The 24,564-nt window shown below is 41.9% G+C and overlaps 2 long non-coding RNA genes across 2 annotated transcripts in view; one reads left to right on the plus strand and one right to left on the minus strand.

Annotated features, from left to right (window-relative positions):
- LOC103478278 (uncharacterized) overlaps positions 1–22,256 on the plus strand; it is a 163,909-nt gene extending 141,653 nt beyond the window's left edge. The window contains exons 8-9 of the long non-coding RNA XR_535774.2: positions 5,983–6,163; positions 19,131–22,256. This is a non-coding gene — a long non-coding RNA (uncharacterized LOC103478278). The remainder of the gene's footprint in view (positions 1–5,982; positions 6,164–19,130) is intronic.
- LOC103478695 (uncharacterized) lies at positions 18–24,116 on the minus strand. Its single transcript, XR_001777440.2, has 5 exons — positions 23,106–24,116; positions 22,391–22,504; positions 4,670–4,704; positions 4,353–4,432; positions 18–4,274 (listed from the first exon to the last, which is right to left on the minus strand). It is a non-coding gene; the product is annotated as an uncharacterized LOC103478695 (long non-coding RNA).
- Positions 24,117–24,564: the final 448 nt, after the last annotated feature.

The following is a 24,564-nucleotide window of genomic DNA, read 5'->3' on the forward strand; positions in this document are numbered from 1 at the left end:
CATAACATTGTGTTTCCTTTTCTTTTTTTTTTATTACAAAGCACCCCGCGAGGATATTTATGTCCATGTCCATTTCTCCTGAAATAGCCTTTCAGCCGACCTGCCTGTGGCAACGCTGCGCAGTCTTAAAGTCATTTCATTTCTTATAGACAAGACAGGGATATGAGGGACTGTTTCACACCCGTTGAGTCAAATGAGCAAAACAGGAGAGGGCATGGCTATTTCTATACTTTGACACCCAACAAAGACGCAGCAGTAGTAGAGGCTCGCAATTTCACGAGAGGCCCTCTTTTGCATGAAATCCCCATAATCTACCAGCGAAAGAGGATATGAATTTTATCCAATCCTCCCCAACCCCCAGTATTTATTGGCAGAAATATTGGCAATATATGTGAAAACAGAAAAAGCAGCACTCAGGGTGCATCTTTTATTTATTTATTTATTTTCAAAAGGAGCGATCTGCTTAAACGCCTGGAAATCGTACAGCCCCTTTAAAGCGTCTCGCGCGCCAAAAGGTTGGGGAGGATATAACATTTGAGAAACATTAGGATCATTTTCCAGATTAGGGCGGTTTTTAAATGAGTCTCCTGCCGCAGCTTCGCCTTCCAACTGCAATATGTGTCTGCACACAGTCATCTTAATGAAAGGAAATGATGGCGTTCACTTTAATGACGTGGAGTTCAAGGACTGCTTATTGTTCCAGAGAAAAGCCATCGTTTTTCACGGTAATATGAGTATTTCTTTTTCTTTTTTCCTTCACGGTGCAATTTCATTTGAGAAACAGACACTGAAGGTTAAACGAGCTATATATAGGTTGTCAAAATAAGACCAAGAAAAGAAAAAAAAAAGGAAAAATCAAGGTTTTGAAACAGATACATTGATAACGTTCTCCTGTGGCGTTATCACTGTTTTGGTAATGCTTCATCTGAATTCCTTTTTAATCTTTCTAGGCGATTATGCAAAACAGAATACGGCCCTAATTATCGCAGACAAAAGAGCCACTCTGTTTCACTCTAGTTAGAAAGCAATTTTACAGCGAGCCGACTTCTGCCTTCGACATCCAGCAGACATTTCTCTGCTGCTTTTTAAAGAAATGTACCGATGGCAATCTACTTTACGGTATGTTTACGGTGCGTGTCATAAAGCGGCTCCCCCCGTTTACATTTGTTCCCTAATTTAGTGCTCGGCATGGCGGGAATCCAAATATTTTGGTTCAGATGTGATTTTGTTTGATAGAATGACAATAACCCTGTATTAAACGGAGGGCAGATGATCCCCAGACGTCTGGGTGGGTCAAGGGGGTGCTTTGGCATTTACTCGAAACACAATTAAACACCAGAGTTATGGCTTCTTTAGGGTTTCATGCCTTGCTTTTGATCCCGTACTGCCTCCATCTCCTGTCATGGATTATGGAGCCAAACGGTTGTTTGGGAAAAGGCCAGCCGGGTCCGAACGACGGTTTGGGGAGGGCGGTGGCTTTGGTATGACTACAACAAATCTGAGCAGCTGAACTGACTGAACCTCCGGTTTGGCTCCAACATGGCTCCTACTCATCAAGTCGTTCTTTGAATCAACTTTGATGACTTAATCATTGGTCAGACAGTAGTTTAAACTCATGCTACATACAGCAGCGGGAATTTGCTGGACAAACAGTGAAAAATTGGAAGTCATTAAGTTAATTAGATCAACCATTTTCACACTGCAAACATACCAACCAATCTCATTTACATTTAGGCATTTCTTTACAGTTGAATAAAAGTCTGATCAAGGATAGAGGCATAAATGAAGATGAGTATTGTACGTTCTTAAAATTTTTTTTGTTTGATTACAAATGACCATCAAAGCATTTAAAGCACAGCCATGTTACTGTGTCCCCCTGAGCCATAAATGAGAAAACTGCATTGGGTTACTGATATTTTAAAATAAACCCCATCAACTGTACATCTTACCAGGATCTCAAAAACAACTTTATTGTTCGTCCCAACTGGGCAGAACGGTTACCCAGCAGACAGATTTATGATGGGTCCAGTCAAACCAGTAAAAGTTGCATTCCTCAAAATAGAGGGAAAAAATGCTCCAAGTCTTTGAAAAGTCGTTCACCATGCACAGTGTTTATCAAAGCCAATCATCTTGAATCTCGCTTCAGTGTGTTTACCCCGGTTGTTTATTACTCTTTTATTGTCTACTCTCTATTGTCACTCAAGATCCCGTGGCATCGGTGACCTCGATTTTCAATATGCAGTAATAAAAGCTTTTTTTTCTATGCACTTTTTAAAAGCTCGAAGTCTTGCAGTTTTTTTTTAATCAGACTTTTTTATTTAAAAGTTTTTTTTTTTGTTGCATTTTTAGGACTTCTTTTGGAATAAAGATAAACTTTCGAGGGCATTTTTTTCTACCTCCATCATTTTCACCCCTGGATCGGAGGTCAATTGAGATTATAATCTTAAATAGTTATGGTAAAGTAGGTAATGTGTTTTTGCCTTTATCCTAAACCAAGAAAAGCTCTTTGACAGGAGGATGCTAAACATTTGTTAACTAATTATATTTTCTGGTAACAATAAAATAACCAACATAAGTAACTGATATTTAAGTTTGCAAACAACATTTTAACCCTGTCACAACGCAGCGTTTCACAGTGTTTACATTAAAATACAAAAATAAAATCCACATAAGTCCTTGAATTATGTGAAACAAAGACTTCCTTTTATAGCTTCTGAGAGTCAATAAAGTCAGATTCTGTCATCAGAGTTTTTTGAGGGATTTGAGTAAAATTTAAATGTTTTAGGATTTGCGAGATGCAAAGTTTAACAATCATAATCTCCTGAGATTGTAAACAATGTATTTATGCTTAAAAAAAGGTGCACACATGAATGAGTGAATCCTTGGCAGGTATCTTTCACAGGCTATTACTTAATAAAAGGTAGTAAGTAATGCAAACTTCCTCTGATTTTGAATTGATTTAAACTCTATTTCAGAGACTGTGCACTGCGAAATGATGCAGAAGTTCTGGCTGCAGAATACCACAGATGGTCACAAGTCATTTTTTCAGAGTCCAAGTCTAGTCTGAAGTTATTGAGGGCCAAGACCAAGACAAGTCTCCAGACAATAATGACAGAAACATGTTCTCAGCAAGTCCACAGCATTTACCGCTGCTCTAACCCCACAACACTTGTAGGCCTGAAATGTAGCTGTTATGATTGAGTCAGTGGATATAGTTTCATTTCTCAAAGTCAAACATTTATCGTTTGTGAACAGACCTTTCCTTTCTGAAGAAAAGCTGAAGAAGACATTGGGTAGTTTTACTACGTTTGTGTCGTACAATCAAAGTATATCTTCTAAAACTACGTTGACCTTAACACGATCTAATGTTGACCAGTGGGGACACATTTCTGCTCTGAAACGCCACCTTGAGTTCGAGTTGTTTTGATTTTGGACGATCGTTCGCCTCTCCTTTTTATGATGGCCGCTGTAACTCATCTCACGCTGGATTCCCATCAGTCCAAACTTCCATCAAGTCCAAGATGCTCGGCGTGGTTTTCATTGATTAGACTCAAGAGTCCCCACATCTCAGGAGAAATACCTACAGCTCAGGAGGATTTACTATTGATCCCCACCTTCCTATGTGGTAATATACCTCTATCCACCCCCCGCCCCACACACACACACAAACACACTTAAACAGCCTGTCTCCATTTTACCGACAAGGTGTGCAGTGCAGATATACTCAAAACATTACGACAGAACTGATAGACTTGGAGGGAGAAGTTTTTCCAGGGGAGACGGCGCTTCGGAAGAGATGACCTCTCGTTCAACTAAGAGTGAGATGCCTCTATTTGAATTCTGTGTACGCTCTGATTGATGAGGCTTTATGTTGCCCTGCCCTTTACTGTATTGTACTAGCAAGCCCTTTATTACTTTAATGCCTTTCCAGTGATGTCATCCTGAGGTCATGCTCAAGCAGGGGCCATCAGTGGGGCTTTGATTGGCAGAGGCGCTGCCGAGGCTCGGCCAATGGCTGCGCGGCGAGGCAGGTGGTTGTCATGAGATGGGGCAGGCAGGGGAGGGGCTTCGTTAGCGGCCCCAGTCATGCAGTGTGAATCGATATCTATCCCCCTCCAAACTCCTCCGAAGCATCGCAGCGTTCCCTCGGCCATCCGGCAGAGAAGGGGCTGCGCTTTTCGCGCTCACTCTAAAGCTCCGATCCTGCAGCTCACAGTGGCTAAATGGGCAGGAAGACGGGGGAGGTGGAGGGAAGGGAGCAGTGGAGCGGGGTTCTGAAGAGAGAAGACAGAGCAGTCAAACATTTCAGGGCCCGCCATTCCAGAGTAATGAAGCATAGCAAGAGAATATACCTCTGCAACATTTGATAAAGATGGGCTGACACGCCAGTCCAAATAGGTTCCTCTGTACGCCGGCACGTGTCTATCCATCACTGCTAGGCATTACAGACAGGAAGAGGAGAGTGGGAGAGGGAGGACGGGGGTGCAAATAGGAAGAAAAGTGTAAAAATTGAGTGACAGTGAGGGAACAGGAAGGGAGGTAAGGGTAGATAGAGAGAGAGAGGGAAGATAAAGAGGGGGGAGTGAGTGAATCCTTGGCAGCTGGTGGATCCTATCAAGGCCGATTGGTTGGTGAATGAGGCTCGGGAGGCCCGTGTCCTTGTACCCACCGGTTTGTTTTCCGCTCGCTCCGGTACTCCGGCTCCTGCAGCGGAAGACAATAAAGAAGCGAATGAGTAAACGTTGCACATTTTACGTCCTCATCATCCCCGCACTCTGTCTCTCCATCTGTTACCGCCTCACCCACGCCGTAAAAAGAAAAAGAAAAAACAAAAAGAAGAAGAAGGAGGTGAGGAGCGCAGCAAAGAAAGACAAACAAGGAAATGGTTGTATCTCCTGTTTTCGGAGTCTGAAGTGTTGGTCAGGTTAAAGGATGAACCGCTGAAAATTCAGTTGACTTGCCTGTGGTATACACATCAAAAGTTGGACATTAAGTGCAAAAGGTTAATCTATATCATGTGACTTCACAGTTGAAGGTGGTAAAATTAAAATGCACTCTCATAAAAAGGAGAGGCGAACTATTGTCCAAAATCAAAACAACTCAAACTCAAGGTGGCGTTTCAGAGCAGAAATGTGTCCCCACTGGTCAACATTAGATCCATCGTGTTAAGGTTAGAAGATATACTTAGATTTTCTCTAAGCTGCTCTACTCATATCTGTGGATCTCAAACTCAAATATATAGTAATGAATTTTAAGCGCTTTCTATTTTCAGATGTATGGCACTGCCGTAAACCTACTAAGAAATGGTACCTAAACTGACAGCGGAGGATTCATCAAAGTAACGGCCAAGAGGCCCACAGTAGCTCTGGACGAGTTCGACTGGACAACTATTGGTACAAAAGCACTTTCAGGTTTTGATTTCCTTTGAAAACCATGAAGCCGTCACTTTCCTCTTGAGTTATGCACTATGTTATGCACTACTTGAGTTATGTTGGCCTTCCTTCCATATAGCATCCCTACAAATTCATTTAAAGTTTATGGTTGTAATGTGATTAAATGTGGGAAACCTCAAAGGGTACAACGAGATTTGCCAGGCAATGTAAAAGTTTTCCTTTTGAGCCATCATGGCAAAGCACAACTCTGTGACAAAGTTTTATTTCACGTTTCCAAAAAGTAAACTTTTACGCTGACGACTATGTTGTTTTAAACTGCAGTCGCTGTTCGCTAATCTTTGAACCCATGCAAAACTTTCATGCGTAATTGTGTTCCGTCTAATCTCACTGGCTTTGCAGCCCTGCTGCTGTATGTGCCGCGCAGTTGTGTCTGCAGGCACCGGGGGCGCCACAGATTTCCGCACCTGGCCGAATAATCGTTGAGTCAGTTGATATTGATCAACAACTTTACCATAAAATGTGGCTGCTGACATGTCGTAGTTATTTTTCGCTCTCGGACAGTAATGGCTTAACTTTTTGCTTCTTTCAGCAAATCCGTCCTTTTGGGAGGAACAAGCGCTGCTTGGAACCGTGCAAACACCGAGACAGGAAGAGAGAGAAGGAACAAATACAACAAATAAGCCCTGCCACAACACAACGCAACATGGCTGCTCGTCGTCCCCAGGAGGTAGCACGGGGGGGAGGGCCCCTCAGCCTGCCGGCCCGGCCAGGTACACAGCTTTGCTCTCAAGTCTTGCGGTGATTAATGAAATCTTAACGGCAGGCGAGACACAAATATTCATCACCTGGCTGCCCCTATTGTAATGCATGTGGAGAAGCAGGAGTGTGACAGAGGAGAGCGGAGACAAGAGCCCGTCCAGAGACAAAACACAACATGGGGCACGGGGATTATTACCAGGCCCACAGAAACAACGCTTTTTGTTCTACACAACAAAATGGAGGCCTGTGATTTATGGACAGCCGGCATCTGTTTGGAGCAAGGGGAGACACAGATTCATGTCTGCTATTATGGGCTGTCCATGTAAGCAGTGTGAGGAGCTGAAAAGGAGGGAAGAAGAGGGGGTCGCCGCCGGTCGCGCCGGTGGCGGGGTTTGTAGTCGTTAAGAGCACAACCTTCTGGGGAAAGTGCAGAGTGTCAGCTCCACGTCGTACCGTGAATCTGTTACTTCAGAGTGTGGGTGAGGCGCCACATTACATCGTATATCGCAAACAGATGTAGGCCCTCACAAGCCACACCAAGGGAAGAGGGCCTCGACGAGGTTTCCACTGCAAAGAGGCGTGACAGTGAAACAAAGTTTGATACACTGGACGATAACGGATGTTGCCAAGCTGAATCTTCCGAACCATCGCGCTGCGCAGCGAATCCAGCTTTGTGTGCAAGACTGATACGATCGGTTTTGATTGATGACACGCCCGAGATCAGGCCGCGAAGCTGTAGCGGTCTCGGCGTCTTTTTTTATTTTTTAGAGGGGGACGGAGGAGAGACGTGCAGAAAATACGGGGGGGTAGAGGTTGAGGAAGCCGAGATGGAGTGCGGCAGACAGCGAGAGGAGATTGCACGCTGTCTGTGTGTGCAGCGTAGCATTGACTCGTGGGTGCTCACCAGTGATAGATAGTGTCAGGTTCGGGTTGCTCAGTGGCAAGGGAAGAGCAAGCCCCCACCCCCAAAAATGTTTTAACAACCGTCGCTGATCCCTGTCAACATCCACACCAGCTAGCCTTGACAACAGACGGCCGGATACCTGCCATGTACATTTGCACCTGACGCATCCATGAGCAGCACTCTTATAGACGTAGCATACTTCCTTCGGGTGCATGACATCGCCCTTTAAAAAAATATCTTAAAAAAAGCACTTAATATATCCAAATCTCAGCCTCAGAAAACAATTACACAGCCCTGTTTTTTTATGTTTTGTTTTTGTGAGAATCTCTCTCTTTCTCACTTTTTTATATTCCTCCAGGCAGCAAGAGAGAGGGAAAAAAGGCCCTCATTGTTCTATTGTTCACATTGTGTCCTTCTTTGCCTTGGAACAGCGATTGTTTGCTGCAGTTAGGGAACACAATGGTGTTCACATAAAAATGAGCCACTTAGCTCTCACACTAAATTAGCACTGCAGAGGGGAGTCGGGCTTTCCAAAATCGCTTATTCACATTTTCCGCTCCTTACCAGCCCTATAAAACCAGCCGCTTCTTGCTGAGGTGGACAGAAACGGTGACAGCCGGCGCGTACGCTCTATCCGTATCGCTGTGTTTTGATGGAGTAAGAGCAGAGGTATTCAATTATACGGGTAAGATTGTACCATCATCTGCCATAATCGTGTGAAATCAAAACCAATGGCCTGTTGAAATGAATGTAAAAAAAAAAAAAGAGAGTGGGGATTGACAATTAAAGATGCAGTGGTGTATTTCTTTTCTTCTTTTTCTACCACTAACAAATGTCGACTGACAACAAAACACAGCTTGGTGATGATGTAAGATATCCAAAAAGTGTAAAAGTTTTAAAAGTGCACCAAAGGATAAGAGTGTGACATCTGTTTTCTGAGTACTTGGCCAAAGACGTCACAAAAACGTTTCATTTACCCTTATTTTTTTTCTGCAAGTGTTGCTATTTTTCATTCCCATGTGCTTTATGCTAATGAGAATCGCTTATTTAAATGACGATGGCAGTAAATATTTATAAACAAAATGCTCAGTTTCCATCTAATTGTGGTTCTCATTGTTGTTTGGTCTTGATGATTACTGCTTACAGATTACCATTGAAGAAAATTACTCAGAGGGTTCCTCTGAACAAAAATAGCATTTACTGGAGTCATAAAACCAGATTTTCCAATAGTAGACTTTGAGTAGGTTATAGAAATTAGGGAAGAAACATCCTCATGTCAGGTACAGGTTGATTTACAGTCAGTATGAAACATCTGTTACATTTTGTATTCAAATAAGTTGGTTATAAAACTCCTATGAAAAGTGAAAATGTGTACAAACTAGTACCAAATCGAGTTAAGAAGCAGTTTTTGACATGTGTTGGTTCTGAAGCATTTCATTTGCCTTTTATCTACAAATGATGACGTGACAGAAACAGAGTTTGAGTCCTAAACTACGAAGGATGGTAAAACTGAAGCAAACTGTGTTGATGACAACAATCATCTTCAAAACTTTATCTCTGTAGTTGCATTTGAACTTTTTCTCCATTACTAAAATGAACTTCTGCTTGTAGCTATTTATCATGTTAAATAAACAGCTACGTGATTTTCCAAAGACTAGTGTTGTGGTTGTGATGGTTTAGAGACCAGGGATCCAGGTACATATTTCTCTTAATATTTTTGAAATTATACAGAAATGAGGAGAGTTTTTAGAAAACTCTCCTTATTTCCATGTTTTCATGAAAAACATGGATAGAAATTTTTTTAATACAACAGATTGACATGAGTATATTAAGAAATATATATATTTTTTATCCTTTTTTGTGTTTTTATGAATTTTTTTGTTACTCTTCCATGGATATATGATATCTTGATCAAGAGCATAAATTCATTTTTCCTTCATTAAAGTTTGGTAGTTTTCACTAATTTTAAATTAAATATATACATATATTTGTTTTTATTAAACAAAACAAAATAAAGTTATTTAAAGTCGTTGAGTTTTTGCGGTTTCCAGACAAATTTGATTTAGTAGGCACAGTGGCAAAAGGATGGCCTTTGGACACTAAAGGTCGCTGACCCCTAGAACAAGCTGGGTGCAGGCACATCGGGTGAAAACCGCTGGAACCAGTAAAAGTTTGTCGTCTTGGAATCATTTTCAGCTGAAGCCGCCCATGGGCAAAAGCAGCTGTTCTGCTGGGACTTGAATATCACATTGAAGTAACACATCAACCAGGCAACAGTTTTAATCTGGCTCAGAATGATCCCTGAAGACTTTTGATGATGAAATCTGGCCATCCCATGTGTTTCAGTGTTGCCAAATGTTCCTAGAATCTGTCCAGCATATACAGCTCAAACATTTTACTGCATTCAGATAGAAGACAAGTAAACACCTTTGAAGGATGAATTTGATTAACAAGAAGCAAGTAAAGAAGAAAAAATATGAGTGGACGTAGTCAAAGTAACTGCTTTGTCTTTTGTGACGTCATCCGAGGAGTGGGAGCTTATTTTTGAGAATTGAAGGCTATGTTCTTTACAACATAATAGCAAAACAAAAAGTCACATGATATAGATATAATGTGACGAGCTACATTCAAAGTGAGTTTGATTGATTTCACAGAAACATCTGGCTTCTAGATTTACCGTGGGCACGGTGAGTCGTTAAAAGGAAGAACGTTAATTTATGCACCTTTTGGGGAAGCTGGCGCTGCTCCTTTAAGACTCAAACTCTCCCTTCCTCTGTAAATCAACCAATCAGAGCAACCGGCCCGCATGTTGCGCCTCTGCAGTTCTAAATGTCAAAAAAGGTGAACCGGCTGGGCCCCAGTTGACGAGTGGGTGGAAAGAAGAAAGAGAGAGAGAGAAAAAGAAACATTTCCAAAAATGTTAAAGAATTGTTTTGGATGGGTTCCTTTGCTCTGCTGTTAGCACAACACGTCTCCCAGAACCCTCCGTGACCGAAGAAATGAAGTACTCTCTTGGGTCAGACAAAAATCAATTCCTCACTCGGGCAAATTTCTCCAGTACCTGCTCCCACCTCTCCGTTTCAGCTTTTTTTTTTTCTTTTTAATGCTGGCGTAGACGTATGATTTAGGGAAGGCATTTCTGCAGACGGCATAACGTCCTGCTCCTGACAAACATCGGCAGCCTCTATCTAACTTTCATCCATTTTTGTGTGGCAGTCAGCCTCAACTTTCTTTGTTGCGAGAAGAGGCCGAGTGGTGAATGCCACCGTTTCTCAAACTCAGCGGACACCGTTCTTTTTTTTTTTTTCCTCTCAAGAATGCACACGTGTCTGTATCTTCCCAAAGCTGTCGTTTATCACAGAGAACTGTTTAGTTGAATGATTCACCCTCATCCCCCCAAACCCCCACCCTGGATGATTTACCTAAGCCGGTACATGTGCGGCATTTGCAACAGATAGAAGGCTTTTTCCCCCCCCTTTTTTTTCCCTGTGGGAAATCAGACCCAACGATTCACTACCAAACATCCCATTAAATCAAGTATAATCCCGCGTTTACCACCGAAACCTCATCCCCAAGCCTGACACTTCTGCCATTAACCCACGTTTCTCACTTTGCCACGATCGGCGTCCTCCGGGAGGTTTCCTCCGTTTTTCGTTATTTTGAGGCCGCGTTTAAAAACTCGAGATAATCTTTGTACGTTTTACGACTTTCTTACGTAATTTTAACAAGCCGTATGCAGAGCCATTATATCCTAACAACCTCGGCTGACCAATTTATAAGCTATAGATTTGAAATATGGAGTTGAGCGCTGGCACGAGAGGGAGGACCACTGTACTCAGCGCTGATACCATAAAAATTCCCCCGTGAGCAATCATCTCTGTGCATTTGGCCAGAGTTTGTTTCACACGCCTCTCCGGCTCCTCCTCTTCTCATTCTGCGCCGGCCCGGGGTGATTTCCATGAGAATTAACTTGACGATTAATCACAGTGTTCCTGCACTCCCAGATGTCATTCAGGGCCTTTTAAAGACATCAGCGCGCTGCTATGTTTATGAGAGAAGAGAGAGATATGAGCTTTTGGCAGCCCGGCCCGCAGACCCTCGTTCCAGCTCCCTCTGGGACTCTCACACAGTCAGTCAGTCACTACCGTCCTGGATCATCCCGGGTCCGAGTCTCGACTTCAGGGAAAGAATCAATCAAGGAGCAATGGAGTCCTGATCGGAGTTGTTTGCAACGTGACTAATCCCCCCGCCGGACGGCTTCATTCCGTTTTCCAGGAAGTGATTAGCTCGTTGTAAACAGTCGGAAGATTCAAAAATAGCTGCGTAAAAGAACTGAATCATTATTGCACTGGAGAGTTACTTTTTATTTTTTCATTCAGTATCACTGTGCTGTATTTAGAAATTCATGGAAGAAGTGGATCTATTGCTGGTGCGCCTCCTTGTGGCTGTCTTTGTCAATTTGTCACGTTAAAACAAAAGATGTCAGTGTATTTTATTCCAGTTTTAAGTGATCAAGTAGGGCACAATTGTGATGCATAACTTTAAATAAGTCAGAAAAAGAAGTCTAGAGAGATTTTCATTGGAAATGTATCCCGACCTCCCGGGTCGGTACTTTGTAGAACCGTCTTTTGCTCCAACTCTTTGTACTTCCATCTTAAAAATTGAAACGTTGCCTATTCATTTTTGCAAAATAACTTTATATCAGCCAGACTGAATGGAGAGCTTCTGTGGTTTGCAGTTTTCAAGTATGCCTCAGATTTGTAATAGAATTTAGGTCTGGGCTTTGAATAGGACGTTTTAGAACCTAAATATTTTATGACTTTATCTGCAAGTTTAGGATATTGGGGGTAAACCTTCGACCTAGTTTCCCTGTCAACTCTGAAGAACAGCAATTCCACAACCCAATGCAGCCACCATCGTGTTTTATCATGGGGATGGTGTCTTGAACATGGCTTATAATAGTTTTTACAGTGAAGATAACGTTTGAATAACAAACTTGTAGATTTATATTTTCCTCCTTGTATTTGTTTGTCGGTGTTAGAGTGGAGGACCTGAGTGTATACCTCATTAAATGTTGACCAATTATTTAATTATTTTGACATCGTATAGTCTAAAGTTCTTATATTTGCAAAAGGCCACAGAGATTCAAACAATACATACATTATAAAATATCTGAGTCCACAGAAATGTACAGATTTATGATCTGGTAGGATTCGGGCAGGTTTTACTCAGAATGTGGAGATAAAAGACACGGTAGGAATGTGACCTTGTATTTTCCACATCTGCTCGGGGTTTTCGATGGGAGGGAAAGCGTTTTGGGATGTTTTATGAACAGATGCATTTCATATTTGGGTCACGTTGGGTGGTTAGGAGCTGCACATCTGACACTAGATGATGTCCACCTTTTAATCTGTAGAAGATTTTGTTGTCAGAAACCGTTTTGGTTTCCAATGAGGACAACATGGTAACACTAAAAAGTTTACCAGACGCTTGGTATTCAAATATTAATCACATACTATAGTGCGCACACTTCCATAGCACCTATGAGGAGCAGTTTGCCCCTCATTGGTGCTGAAACTTGCTCTCTGTCAGGTTTCAGCATGTTTCCTTTAGCCTTGTAATGATGGAACGTGAGCCTTCAAGGAAAAACACATGAATCATCTGATTAAGAAAGCTTTGGTGTAAAGGAGTCCTGTGAGGAAAAGAAAGTACAAGATTTCTTTGATGTTCAGTAAAGACGGGATGTTTTCAATATCAAAGAGTAATGCGATTAAAAAGGGAATTATTGTATATGAAAATGGCAATCTATTCAATGTCTATATGGGTTTTTCTGTTGTCCTTGGAGGGAAATGGCAAGGACATAACCCTTGCTAGGTCCATGACCATTGACCTGATGCCCAATGGTCATTATCAACTGATTTTAATTTTTAAATTAGGGTTACAAAACTTGAACCAAACTTTATATGTTTCTCCTTTATTTCCATTTGGTTTTTAAGGCCCCCAAAAAAGCAAGTCAACACCTGTCACCTTCTCATCTCGCCAGTTTCTGAAATCACAGCTATCACTGACCTCCATTTGTGATGGAGGTCAGTGCCTCCATCACAAATAAAGTTTTCCATAGGTTTTCCCAGGCTAGCAGGAATTAATTTTGTAACATATTTTTGGAACATGACGTGTTTCTGCCTGTTCTATCTTCTCAAACCACCAGTTGGTTAACAATGAGTTTTTCTTTTCATTCTCACCACATACATGCTTCGCATGAGGTCTTAGAGCGCTGTCAATCATTCTCGTTCACAACAACACAGTCTGCCATGAATGCTCCGGCTAGTTAGCATGACCACCAATGACGGCGGATAAACAGTTTTCCTGTAATGGTAAGTTGTTTATCTGCCACTAGGACATTTAACAGCATGTGCACAAGGTTGATTGACAGCACTAAAGACGTAAAGGAACTCAGTGTTTTGGCAGTTTTCTGGAAGTTTGTTCCAGATTTGTGGTGCATAGAAGCTGAATGCTGCTTCTCCATGTTTGGTACTAGTTCTGAGGATGCAGAGCAGAACCAGAACCAGAAGACAATGGGTATTAAAAGTATGTTTAATGTTGTCAAATTTCAAGAGGCACTCTTAATCCCACTGTTAAAAGAGCCTCATCAGAACGCACATTCTAATTTACTTTTTGGCCTCTTAAAGCAGAACAGTTCATTCAAGAATATTGTGCAAAAATGGAACATCTTAAAAGAAACGACATAAATCTAAATATCAGTTTTTACATTTACAATCAGAATTATTCAATAAATGCAGTTTCAGACCGATTAAGAAGTACAGGCAGAAAAAGTGATCAAGACAAAGTCGTGAATTCCCCTGCTCCAACAGGTCGCTGATGATGAAAACGAAAGTGGGGGACGTGTGGGAGGACGCTCTATGTGACGTCTGAGTGAGGGGGATCTCGCTTTAAAGAGTCTGGAGAAGTCAAAGACGTGTTAATAAACACTAGGAGGAAGAAGGGTGAGGGGACATTTGGGTGGGCGCACCCAAAGGGGGTGGAGGGACGCTGGCTGGGTTTGGGAGTGGGGGGTCAGGATCATGGTAGTCAAATCGCTGTTTCCTCTCAGGGAGAAGAAAAGAGTTAATGACACCCTAGAGCTTCCCACCCCCTCCCGCCGCTCCACCCTCTCCTTTATGGAGGGTGATCGGCACACACACACACACACACAGTCATTTCAGAGGTGAGGAGGCCGGGGAGACAGCAATCCCGTCCCTCCGCCCCGTTGGGAAGAGGCTTTCACAGAAAAGGAGGAGGAGGAGGTGCAATAGCTGTGATTATTATTACTAAATATAATATAAAACAGTCAGAGTGGGAGCCCGGGAAAAGGGATCCACCCATCCGCCCACACGCTCGCTGTTTAAAACTCTGCTGAGGACACAGGGACAGGTTTAAAGACAGCGCCTTTTCAATGCCAGGGGAAGAGGGAGGGGTTAATAAGGGGCTTGGTGAAGGAGCTTATGGCAGGGTGAGGGAAGCGGGGAAGAGGTGAGCGGGGTGGCAGGGAGGGAAGCCTGGCTGCCACGGTGTCAGCGGAGGAGACGGCGGAAGACAAGACCTGGAGACAAAGCTGAGACAGGCCCCACTGTGAGCGCGTCTTCCTCACACACAAACGAGGGACAATCAGTAACAAATATGTCACGCCGTTTTTGAGCAGTAATTGTAGCTTCCTCTTTCGGAGCAGGAAGTGTGATTTTTTTTTTGTTGAAAAGGTGAGGCTCATCATTTCAGATTCTGTCAAAAATGCGAAGGCAGAAGTAAAAAAAAAAAGAAAGAAATGAAATGAAATGATGGAGAATCCGAAAGCTCCCCAAGTGTCATTTGAATAATTCCAGAGTGGAGACGACGTCGCGTGTGTGATGTTTTCAACTGTTTACTCCTCTGCGACTTGATGCCAAATTCTCCCCCTTTGAGTTTTGTGAAAGTGGAACGCTGGTGACAAACCAGCGAACAAAAAGATAAACAGACACAGAGGTCTTCTTTGAGTCACAGATAAAAGAAACCGTTCAACTACTTATCTCGTCTGCTTTCAATAAAGCCAAAATGGCAGCCGCCTGACACGGACTGAGGACGTGTTGACCAGTGGGAAGTGACCTTCGGGCCATGGGCTGTGTGTTGTAGACGTGTTGGACTCCAAACATTGTGGATAGTAAATACTTTACTGCACTCAGATCATTTTGCAAAGACCCTGAATATTTTATTTCTCTTTCAAATATTTCCTTAATGTCACAAGCTAGTGCCTAATCTAGCATTTTTGGCTTAAAAAATTACATGAAAAAAGTTTCCCACACGGTTAGTGAAGAAAAGGGGTTAGGCATTAAACTAGCTCATCAAACGTACCTCGCTCTATTTCGTCTTCATGTACTTCCCCAGCGTACTGCATCCAGCTCAGTTTTTCGGTTGGATTTTTGACCCCACCAAGGCACTGAGACTGAATTCATGCAAGTTTACACTAAATATATCTTGACATTAATCCCTAAAAACCCACTTGATATCAAATACATTTAAAATTTGCTTTATTGACCAAAACTACTTGGTTTCCCTGTACAGTTTTACATGTGCTGGAAGAAAGATCATATGTGAGGTTCCACAAGGCTCCTTTCTTGGGTCACTTCCGTTCATTTTTTATTAGCTAACTCATATTACAAGTATTACAGCATCTTTCTTTATGTGTATGCTGATGACACAGAACGGTATGTTTATGAGTACGCATTTGACCGTTGTTCAGTACAGTCACGGAGTACATGTCAGTTAGTAGATGTGTCAGATTTTGTTTCATATTGATGCAAAAAACAAAAAAAGTAATTGGGTTTCATTTTCTCCAAAAACTGAACAGTCAAGATCTGCACTCAATTAGACCCCAGTTTTGCTTGCACATGTGGTAGCATTCCTGAACAACAGCAAAAAACAAACAAACAAAAAAAATCTAAAAAGAAACAAAACAGACACTACAAATGTGATCCTCCAGTTTGTGATGTTATGGCTACAAATCATCTTCTATCTGCCCAGAAGTTATTACCAGCCATACAAAGTGGCCAGCTTAAGCAGACGGAGTGAGGAGGGAAAAAACAAAAAAGTTGTGTGTGCTGGTAGAACGTGGAATAGGTGGGTGGTGGGGGGTTAATGCCTATTTTCGGATAAAAGTCCAGGGATATGGGATAACTGGTTCTACTCCATTGTAGTGTGAAATTATAAAGCGTTACCTGCTTTAATTTTCCAAATACAAATTAAATCCTCAGTAAGCTGACTTTAAATCAATAGTTTCATTTAAGAGGCCACGCGATTTAACAAAAATGAAAACTAGCTGGTCCGGTCAATGGAACCCGGTCATAAATCAAAGGGCTTTGGGAGGCAAAAAGCCAATTTGACTTGTATATGGAGCAGCCGGTGGCCAGAGGGGAGCGCAGCAGGGAAATGAACTCACGCTTTATTAGGACTCATATTGACCTGCGTCTCCTCTACCAGCACCACCGCCCCTCTCTGGTATTATAGCGTCATGCCATATACACCCCCCTATTAAAAACCAAGAGGTGTTCAAGTGGAAAACAGTTTTTCATATGCAACCCAGAGTAAAATTTCTGTTTTCTATTAGCTTTCTTGCACAAGAAGAGGAAGGAAGGAAGGAAGGAGTGGGGAGATGGGGAAGGGGGGATTGGGCAAAAAAGCAAAGATAAAACAATACAAACTTTTACAGAGATGGGGAAAGGGAAAACTTGAATCAAATCTGGGGAAAAAAAACAACAAAAACAACAAATGTATTGTCAAAATGCTGAAAAGAAAGAAGGGGGGCGGGATAAAAAATAACGTCTCACCGGTGAGGATTTTATTTGTACATCAGTTGAGCACGCCAACATCAAACATTTAATGTCAGCCGTTCTTCAGAGACGCAGACGAAAGGCAGCGAGATGCAAGGCTCACATTGTCATCAAACAATCAAACAGTCATCCGCTTCTCCAAACAGCTTGCAGCTCCGCTCAGCTGGCACCAGACACTCACATTACAATAAACATTTCTCCTAATGTGGTGCTCACACCATGCCATGCTTTCACACACACGCACACACACACACACAAAAATAACACTGTTTAACAGGGCGGCCTGACAGCTGGAAAATGGAAGTCGGAGGAAGACTTCGCTCAAATCCCAACGCGAGCAAACACGTTACGATCAGGCACTTGGTTGGGGTCGCAACGTTGCGCTTGATTGTGAATGAATGGTTCTGAGCGCCGCAGTAAATCCATTATCAAGTTGTTATGTCATACTTAAATTCTCCTCCAAAGTGTTCCCATATATCTTGTCAGCGGTTCATTAGCCGTTTGGACAGGTAGCGCTTTCTGTTCGGCCCACAGCTGACCCCACATTCTGCCTCTGTGTTCCACTTAAAATAATGGACATCCCCTGTCTCGCATCCATCAATCACGCTGCGTGAATACCCCCTCTCCCCCCCCCCCACACACACACACCCCAACCCCACCCGGAAGATACTTTGGAGGGGTTAGGAATCCCACTTACAGCAGCATTCTGACTCAGGATAGATTAGCCAGGCATTAGCGGTGTTTCATTAACCTTGCGTTAAGTGACATCCTTGCATGATTAATGGACATTATTAACAAAAGGGAGATTGTATTTCCGAAAATGAACCTTTTGTGAGACGTCCGCCGCAGCTTTAATAGGTTTGTTTATTAATCATTCGTAGCAGAGGTCCTCCATTTTTGAGCTAGTGATACATGGAATGGCTACGACGGAGACTGACAGCAGCCCTCATTGAGCTCCACGGAGAATGTGAAACATTTATCTTCACGTGCACGCTGCATTCCAAGCGTCTCACCGCTTCCTTCTGGCAAAGGCTTATTTGGACATGAGTGCGGTGACTTAAAGGGACAGTCCATGATTTTTTTTTTTTTAGAAGATTATAGTTGGTCAAAATCTTACAGGAGACAGCTCTCTTAGCTGTTCCAGGAGATTGAAGCTAATATCTCGCCTTAGAGGGGCCAAAATTAAAGCGCACTTCTACTGTCTTAAAACTTTAATAGCAATTTAAACACTATTATTGGCCTATTAGCAGTTGTAATGTTTATATTTACTGGTTATTTGGAACGCTTTTGCCTTCGAATAAAGACACTTAAAGACAAAGATTGATCTTTTTCTTCTTATTGAAACAGATTATTTTTCCTTGATAAAACAAAACCTATGACATTATTTACTACATAAATTTTTAATCTTCATTCAAGATCATATTTGATCTTGATTTAAAGTGGCTAACATAACAGCTGTGTAAAAAAAATATATATTTTTTTGTGAAAATGTTTCTTACCAAAACCACAACAATATTGTTGTTGCTGACATATCGTCACTCAAATCTGATGCTCTACATGTACCATTCAGTATCTGTTTCACTCAGGAAGATTACTGGAGGTGCACCACCTCCAAACTCAATTTCCTGTGTTAATAAGAACCTGATTTTCCATAAGTAACCACCAAATGCAAACGTGACAACTGTGCAGTTCTTAAGAAAATAGGATTTGCTTTAAATGTTCTGATATTTTTTTTTTAGTAATTTCAAGGTGAGAAAAGTCCACTTTGGTCAAAATAACCGTTAGCTCGAGACTCTACAATCAGCTTATTTGGATTTATGCCAAATTGAGATCCCAACGCAATGTTACTAAGATATTCTCTTATGACCTTTGAATAGAACAGGAACTCTTAAACACTTGGGTATTTTCAATTTATACAAATAGTTTTCACTGTAAATGTGCCATCCTATTTTGATGTAAAGGACCTTTACTTGGTTTTCCTTTGGGTTTTTTTCCAGCACATCATTTTTTAATGTTATTGCTTTAAAGAAAAAAAAAAATTTTACTACCTTTACAAGCAAACCAAAGGGATTTTAAGCAGCTATTGGCTCCCTCAAAATTAGCACAAAGAAAGGAAATGGCAACAGACTATATGATGTACATCCAGCAGCCTTCACTATGTATATACTGTATGTATATAAAACTTTGCTATCTTTGCATGTCTCTCCATGACGTCAGTTGGAGAGGGCGATGGGTTCACACCAGAGACGGCCTGTCCATCAGCTCTCATCCTGCCCAGACTCTTCTGAAGCCTGGGTGAGGCTGAAAGTGAGGAAAAAGGCGAGGCTCGAGCGGAATGGAGGGGTTGAGGCGCACGGCGCGAGACGAGGTGGGGCTCCAAGGTGCTGCTGTCCGCGCCCGCTGTCCTGCTGTCTTGAAACCTGGCGGCCACAGGGGAGCTCAAGGTGCTGTCAGATGACCTGACAAACCGGGCTGCCGTCAACATCTTCTGTGGACATAGGAGGCATGAGGTGCAGCTCGGTTTGACTGTGCACCTGTGTTTCCCCCTCTTCCTGTGTGTGTGTGTGTGTGCGTGTGTGTGTGTGTGTCCTTAACTGTCATATATGATTGTTAGTAGGCAGCTTTTATCTGCCCTCCTTCTGGTTTGACATTCTGCTCTCTTCCTGCTTCTTAAAGCAGCAAGAAATGAGATAAAAATTCAAGTCTGAGCGACAGGTCTGACAAAGTATGGAGCTCAATCATCAAGGTGCCAGCTGTCGAACGTGCAAACCAGACAGAAAGACACACCTGGAGGGGTTTAGAAAGCCATTCGAAGGTCCCTTTAATGTGTTCTGATTTGCTGTATTTTCTTTTGAATGTAGAAATATGAAACTTTTTCTTCTTTTCCTTAGTCTATATCTTAGAACTTTTTCCTCATTAGATTTTTAAACTACATTGTGTATGTATTAATAATTTTAACAAAAGAAAAACATACTAACGTGTTTATGTCACAGAATATTAAACTTTTTTTGCTGTTCTGTCTTGCTGTAAAGCAACACTGTTTCTAACAAGCTAGCTAACCAGCGGGGTTATTTTCTCTGGTAGCCAGCAATAGTGGTCATAATTCATGTTGCTGAATGCAGTGGTGAAACTATATATTTCAACCAAAAAACACACATTAAAGTTTTGATTCAGAGAATATTACATGTTTTTGCTGTTCCATCTTGTTGCAACACAGCATTGGATCTAAGCTAGCAAACTAGAGGGACTACCAGCAATGACAGCTAGTTGATTTACAGACATGCAGGTTGTATGTTACTAGCTGTCGTTGCTAGCTGTTGTTGTAAAACAATGCTATCGATATGAGTGCTGGGTGCAGGTCCTTTTATTCCCCTGCCATAACTGTAATATTTCCTAACAATTAAATTTGTCTTTCACTTAAGCAAAGATAAAGCCGCATTCAGCCAGCAGGCAGTGTCACTGGTTTCTTGTTCAAAGGACTTTCAACCATTAAATGATATGAAGGTAAACTGTAGCAGTTTTGAAATTAAGGGTGTGACAAGATCTTGTACAAGATATTAAAAAGTCACTTTATTTCTTATTGAGGTGACTGCTATCTTGTGAGCGCTACCCATTTTCAGTCAGTATGGCTTCACATGAATAAACCTAAATCACTTGCTTGGAAGCATTTTCAGTTTCCTGTATGAGCTGAATGGCAGTAGTGGCAGACAAGACACAAACAATGTATGAAAGTTGTTCCAAGGCTGAAAGAGGCAGAAGCATCGCTATAACAACCAATGAATGGATGTCTATGGGTATGTTGAGCTACTTAACAATCACAACCCACTATAACCACTAGGAAATGTACTTCAGATCACAATTCATGTATATTCTATAAAAGTACAGAATTAAGACCTTTATGAAAAATATATTTGATCTTCGAAGTTTTCTTAAGAACATTATTAAAATTTTGTGAACTACTTATCGTGTCTCGTCTCGCGAGTTTTAGGTATCGTTACACCTTTAATGAACCTGACGGGGTGTTGTGAAAGCCACTAGAGGTTCTGATTGAATGAAATCTATATTCTTTTGTTTCGAAAGTATGAATGTAAAACTTTTCTCTTTTTTTTTGCCCTTTGTCTACAAATGTTGAAGACATATCATCCAACACAGCACATCTTGTGGGTTTGCACAGATTCCTGTCACTCTTCCCCTGTAAGAGCAAGACTCTGGTGATCAAGGTCCGCCCGCCCGGCTCCCCTCCCTGCTCCTCTTCCTCCTCCACCTCATCGTCGTCCCACCACCCGCTGCCGGGCTTGGGAATGACTGACGCTGTCAGAACGTCTGGCACTCAAACACGCCGGCTTCTGACGGGTGGCGGCAAACGCGATGTGACACAGCCAGCAGTATCTGGTTTCTCCTGCGCCGACTCCATTTCTTATAGCTCAGAGGGGCTTAGAGCGGCCACGGGGAGTTGGTGTGTGTGCGTGAGCGTGTGTGTGTGTGTTTGGCTGTGGGAGGTAATCGAGCAGATGTCAGGAGAGACTCTGAGAGGGGATGTGTACACTGAGGGACGACTGAAACCTGTCACATTGATTTTCAGTGCTCTCGTAGCATCCGGGGTGTGCTTGCGCGTGTTTGCCTTTGAGGAGTGTGTGTGATGTTCAGAGTGTGTGTGTGTGTGCGTGCGTGTCTGTGTGTGGCTGACATTCACTTCCACAGTGTATGTAGACAGTATGAAAACAGAGAGCTGATAATACGTAGAAGTAATAATAAAAAAAAGCTTTTTTTAAAATATTCATATCAGCTTGTGCTCATTACATGTGTGAATGTAAACTGTAATATTGGCACATCACGAATCATAATCTATTCAAAGCGAGCCTATTTCCCATTTTTACACTTGTTTTTTTTTATGATGATGATAATGTAATAACTACCAATTAACTCAACCCCCCCCCCAAAAAAGACATCCCAGTTCTTTTAGTGTGTTATAGAAAACGTGTTTTATACAGACATAAAACTGCTTCACAGGTGTAAAGAAAAAAAAAGAAAAAGAAAGATTAAACAAAACCAGAAAAGAGACAATTCAGCTCGGATTAATGAGGATCACTCCTGGCAGTTTTTCCTTTAAAGATGATGTATGAAATGATCTTTTTCCGCTCCTCCTCCTCCTCCTCCTCTTCTTCTCCCATCTATTTTAACCACCGAAATATTAACACACACTATAAGACGCGTCCCATCTGGTTAGTCGGTGCATTTGTTTCCTCCGCGAAACGCTGAACATCAGAAGAACCATTACTTCTAGCCGTGTGTTCACAGATTGCTCTGCAGCTCCACATGTTCTGCCAACACAATGAACCCGGGGCTGCGAGATAAAATGTCACAGCTATATATCCTCAGGCTTGTTTAAGTGTAAAAAAAGAAAAAAGAAATCGAAGGTAGTCACGCCAAGGGTTTGTTGAGCAACATGAACAGAAGCGTGACATCCGTTCACCTACCTGACTGCTTCTTCTTCTTCTTCTTCTTCTTCTTGTTCCTTTTCTTCTCCATCCTTGACTCCTAGAAGTAGCAGAAGATTCCCAGCAGAGGAGACACAGGATGCTCTCCAGGTTCTAGGTTAAATACAGACAACCACAATGCTCGTCACAACCCTCCACGTTGCCATACAGAGTGTGCCATCTTTTGGCTGTTTTTAGAACTGCCTCTTTCTTTCCCTTTTTTCTTCCCCCTCCCCTCTTTTTTATTTATCTATCAGTCTGTGCAAGGGAAAGATCATAAAATCAGTGAAATAAAGTGAAATGGTTGTCTGGGGGGATGGATATGTCCCTTGCAACGTGAAGTGGAACTTGAGGAAATCGCCGGATCTCCTGCAGCTTTGCGGAGGACGATTGCTGTAGGGGCTACTTTCTTTTTCTTTTTTCTTCCTTTTTTTTTCCAAAACCGGTGCAATTTATGCAAGCTCTCCAGCCATAAAGAAAGAAAGAAAAAAACCCCGAAACACGCACATTTCTGCCTTCTGATGTCGCTCCTGATGAGAGAACTGGAAGAATGAACGAGCCCAGAGCTCAAAACTAATTATGCCAGTTAGAAACAATTAGACATAAATAATCACAAGTTTTTCTGTAAATGCACGAGGACATGTGTGCGTGCATTCATTGCCATGCAGCAAAAAAAAAAAAAAGTAAAACAACTCAGAGAAATAGAGATATTCACCTTCGAAGGGTCACTCTCCTCTTCCTGGCTCATTAAAAACAGCCCCATTAGCGCTGCTCCTTCAGAGGCTGACAGTTATGTGAGCGAGCGCGCTCGTACGCATGTGTGCGTGCGCGCGCGCGCGCGAGCGAGCTAGCATGTGTGTACAGCGTAGCGGTGAAGACGCGCGGCGTTTCGGAGGCCTCTGGGCTCCAGAAGAATACATTAAAAAGCAAAGAGCCCCTCTCCTCTTCCTGACTGACTCCTGCTGGGACTACTTAGCATTTCTGGGGTGAAAACTTCTCCAGCAAGGTTGTCAGACACTATATACAAATTACGGCAGAGCTAAATTGCTCCTGTATGTAGTTATTTAACATTTGCGTGTGTGTTTTTTGCGTGCATGTGTTTGCCTTGGCCTGACGAACGCCGTATTCCCTCGACACACGACGGGCAACGCTGTCGCTGCGAGGGAGAGAGGGGGGAGAAGAGAGAGAGTGAGGGGAAGAAAGAAAGGAAGGGAGATCACTAAAACGATTTAAAGAAGGAGAGAAAGAGAGATTGGATGCTACAAATCCCCCTAGAATCCACAACAACTTCACACTCGTTAGCTCGTGAAAATTCTAGCGGTTTTAATGTGTTTTTTGGGTCACAGATAGTGTGAGGAAGTAAAAAACATCTCTCTTTTTTTTTGCACTTATTGTATCGTCATCCATTGAGAATTCGGCAGAGAACCGAAAAGTTAACGAAAGGCCTCAGAGCAGGGCAAAAATATCGCCAAGAAAACGCGTCTGTTTTTCATTTCGTCTCCTCTCCTCTTGACCTGGTCCTTTGATGGAGCTAAAATATGTTTTGGAGTAGTTTTCATGCGTGTTTTGTAGATTGGAGCTTTTAAATAGAATAGGATGTAGTACAGTGTTAACCTAAACTCTCACTTTCAGATGTTAAATTACAACAAATGCACTGTGGTGGAAATATGGACAGTGTTGAAGTAGAATAATATTAAAAAAGTAGATTACGAACTATTTCGTATGTGACAGCAGTCATGCTGTAAAATATACTCAGTTGTAGTTAGAGCAGCATTTTATTTCATACATAGTTTGACTTCTAGTTTAAAAACATTTCTGTGGACTTTTTGGTATTATTAAAAATTGTTTGGGTTTTTTTTACACTATTTTGTAATCATTGTGATTTTCAAAATGAAGGCTACATGTAGAGTCATTTCACAACATTTAGATTTTGCTTGGGTGAGTTTATTTAGGTTTCTGACACAATCCATAAAAATGTAGAAAAAAAAATTCTGTACATCCTAAAAAGAAAATCCAACAGAATATTGTTTTAGGAAAAAAATCTGTTGGAAACTTAAAGACATATTTATTTGATTAATTCTGAACAAACTCATTGATGTTTATTACTTGTGCTGATTGAAGCATTTCTCTGCATTAAAACTGCAGGCTTGATGCTAACAACAACAACAACAAGA

Source organism: Poecilia reticulata, chromosome 16 (genome assembly GCF_904066995.2).
Source record: "Poecilia reticulata chromosome 16, P_reticulata-male-v2, whole genome shotgun sequence".
In the NCBI taxonomy this organism is placed as follows: domain Eukaryota; kingdom Metazoa; phylum Chordata; class Actinopteri; order Cyprinodontiformes; family Poeciliidae; genus Poecilia; species Poecilia reticulata.